The sequence below is a fragment of the Myotis davidii genome, unplaced genomic scaffold, assembly GCF_000327345.1.
Source record: "Myotis davidii unplaced genomic scaffold, ASM32734v1 scaffold11, whole genome shotgun sequence".
Classification (NCBI taxonomy): Eukaryota; Metazoa; Chordata; class Mammalia; order Chiroptera; family Vespertilionidae; genus Myotis; species Myotis davidii.
Genome location: NW_006285791.1, coordinates 2,137,621 through 2,141,295, shown reverse-complemented (window position 1 = coordinate 2,141,295; position 3,675 = coordinate 2,137,621). Strand labels below are relative to the sequence as shown.

At 41.9% G+C, this 3,675-nt stretch overlaps 1 protein-coding gene across 1 annotated transcript in view; it reads right to left on the bottom strand.

The window, feature by feature from the left end:
- The window catches only part of ZCCHC2 (zinc finger, CCHC domain containing 2), a 43,033-nt gene that overhangs the window by 27,013 nt on the left and 12,345 nt on the right, over positions 1-3,675 (bottom strand). The window lies entirely within an intron of this gene.

Sequence of the window (3,675 nt, the reverse complement as noted above, 5' to 3'; positions counted from 1 at the left end):
TCTTCCACTAGGAGACCCACCGTCTGCCCTCCAGACACACCTCGGGGCTTCCCAGGGAGCAGGTCACCCAGCAGCATTCAACAAGCTTCTGGAACACACTTGCAAATACCTCACACACCACAGTGAAGTCTCACCCACACCGAACTTCTTCAGTTAAAGGGAACATTTTGCATAGTGAAGCTAGTATTATTTTCATCCTCAAATAGTATTCTGAAAAGTGTTATCTCTGCCTTTAGTTATCACTTTTGTGTCTCCTTTTACCCTGAATCGCTGGTAATGTCTGATTACCTATGCCAGACACCAAATAAAGAACTGGGTGTGAAAAATGGTGTAAAAACTCTTAATCTAATTTACATTTAAAAAAACAACCCACTAATTAGAGATTTAGTAACCTTTTCCTCAATGTGATGGAGGTACTCTCAGAGCACTGTATAGGAAATCACACACAAAATCATCACTTGGACAAGAAAATTTTTAAGTTAAAAACAACATTTTAAGAGAATATATTTAGTAACTACTTTACTTCGAAAAGTTCTTAATAAAGTAATTCTATATAAAACTAACTTTCCAAGTCTTTCAAGGATTCAAGGTTTTAAATTTGACTTTTGATAACTAGTCTTTGCTAGCTACTCTTGAATTACTGGCACTTTCCCTAAAATTGAGGATAAAACCACTAACACAATCTCTAAGGAGCCCCAAGAATAGAATAATCTATACAAATGGTCAGTTTACATATTGATTTTAATTGGAAAACCAGAACCCAAAGTAAGTATTCTTCTGACAAATCAGAATTCTGAGTCAACAATTCAGAAATGGAAAATTCAAAGGTAGCAAAAAGTATTGTTAATTTTAGGCACAGTGAGACTGTGGAAGCAAGATGTTATGTGAGAATGAAGTTCTTTCTCATTCATTAACCTGTTGAAGTCAAAGGCTCTGCTGGCATCCCACACACACCACTAACAGGAAGAAATAAGTTCTGAATCTACATATTTGCCAAAGAAATTACTATTCATTTCAATATTTACATTTTTATATTATTCTTAATAGACTTATGACACTAGTCATATATTACCCCCATTTTGAATACAATTTTTACTGGATGTGCATACGCAACCAAAGAAAATTAGCATCGTGGATAAGTCTTTTTCCACTACCAATGGCTGAACGCTCTTCTACTACATCCATTTTCAACTGCTCAATAACTGTTCATGCGACCGGGCAGTGTGGATGTGCAGTCATCAGTATTTATAAACTGATCTATTTTCAAGTGGTTTTTATTTTTAATTTTCAGAGACTATTTCCAGTCCTCGAATAAGGCGTATTTGCTAAAAATATAGCTTTCAATCATGTCTCTTCTATTCTAGTCACTATTTTGGATTTTCTCACCTCTTGGTCTTGGTTCCTGCACCTAGCCTCCCACCTATGGCACCCTGGCTGGGCCTCAGCATAGCAAACGCTCAGAGTGCTGGGAGGTTTACACCTCGTTATCACAAGCTGTTCTTTAAAAACACTGAGGCTTAATGGATAACCACCTATAAGATCTCATCATAATTTTTTGTGACCCCTTGTTCAGTCATTCAGTCAGAAAATATTCAAACTCCACCTGTCCTAGGTACTGTTTCAGCAGTGTCAGCACGCTTGGGAGGGTTGTCAGGTGCTAAGGAGAGGGAGGTAAAGGTGGCTGGGAGGACACAATTTGTGGGAAAAAGAATGTGAAAGCACTGGCCTCAAACCCACTCTTCCACATTACAGCAAACTAGAGGTTTGGTTAAACAGCAACTATACAAGTTAGAATTACATGCTGTCAAAAGAAGAGCGTTTGCTCTTAACTTTTGTAGACTTTAAAAGGAATATAAAAAATAAAAATGATATATAGATTTGAAAGTGTATTTTAAATACACAATTAATTTCTACACATTCACAATATATTGCCAATTATTTTATATAACTTGGTAAGGCATTTGCCCTATTTTAGAAAAATAGTATATTCAAATGTTGCCTAAGCAGGGAGATCATTAATTACCATGATTCTGAAGAATGAATTACTTATTTGGAGCTGTATTTTTTCAAGTAACTAAGGTTTTAGAAAAATTGTGTGATGAACATGAAATGTGTCAAGACAGATAGCAGCTAAAGTGTAGGGCAACCCAGTGGGAGAGAGACTCTGCCCAGGCCCCAGGCCAGGGTCAGTCAGATACTCTCTCAGCACCTGGGGACAGGGAAGTAGCAGCCCCACACTAACTCCCTAAGTAACCAGCCTTGACTGCTGGCAGTGCTGGGCTGCAGGGTATTTCAGCCTTAGCTGTTTATCCCCTGCAAACCACCCTCAGCTCTAGAATTGGTCATGGAAAGGGCAACAGAAAAAAGGAAATGAAGCACATTGCTCTTTAACCCAAATGAGACCTGTTTTGGATAAATTTATTCTATGGAGAGAAAAGTCACAAATAAGTAGAAAAGAATTTAAAAGCGCAGGTGTGGGCAGGATGGGGTTGCCCTTCCTTATTCCTCAATAGGCTGCTAGCCAGGAGCTACCTTCTCCTCTGGGTACTGAGGAGAAAGTAGCCCACTGAACTACAGTGCTCACACACCTCTCCTTCCACCGCTCTCTTCCTCCCCATGCTGTCTGAGGCTGACATGTCACAGGCATGAGACCTGTGGCAACTGGAAATTAATAACCCCTATCTTTACATGCAGTTAGGTCACCAGCTTGAAGTGGAGTTGTCAGCCCTTACCCTAGAGTTAGTTTAAAATAAGCCAAAGGGGGAGAAACCAAGATGGTGGCATAGGTAAACACCAGAAATTGCTGCCTCGCACAACCACTTCAAAAATACAACTCAAAGACAAAACGGACATCATCCAGAACCACAGGAAGGCTGGCTGAGTGGAAATTCTACAACTAGAAGGAAAGAGAAAAGCATACTGAGACTCAGGAGGTATGGAAATAAAGTGCAGAGGTACAGAGGCGCATGTGGAAAGGGCTGGCAACTGAGGACACCGTTGTCTTTTTCAATTGGGAGGGAATCTCAAGCTCCCAACTGCGCTGAACTCCAGTTCCGGGCGAATCTCTGGGGACCCAGACTCATATGGGGAGAAACTGGACTGTCTGGCATTGGTCAGAACTGGAGGGCGGCTTTCTCTCAGAGTTGCTTGAAGCTATTACCGGGACACTGAGACTCCGGGCCTCTTAGGGTAGGACTGAGGATCAGCCATAGCTGTTAGCTCCGCCTTGTTGATTCCCTGAGACCCCACCTGACCCAAGCTGTGCACAGAGGCTTTTGCATATGAAAGCCCGGGACCTTTGCAATCTGAGAATTACCTAACAAACTGCAGCTGGGTCAGAGAGACCCAGAACTTCCAAAAGAAGGCCCAAGGTCCCAAAGCAGCTTGCATTGCTTCACAGCTCGGCCTCATCTAGGCAGCTCCAAACTCCAAACAAAGAAGAGGAATCTGCAGCTCTCTTCATAGCTCCTGCTAGGTAGACTCAGGAAGAGGCTAAATTAGCACATCCTTAGAGATCCAAGAGCCAGTGTACCCAGTGGTCAGAGTAGGACCATCCAGATTACAACTCCTCAGATCCATAAGGGACACACTCAGGGGGCACACTCAGTGAGCACCAAAGCCCAATTGAAGCAAGTCTTGCCCCAGAAGGGTGTCTCCAGCACAGAACCATAGACA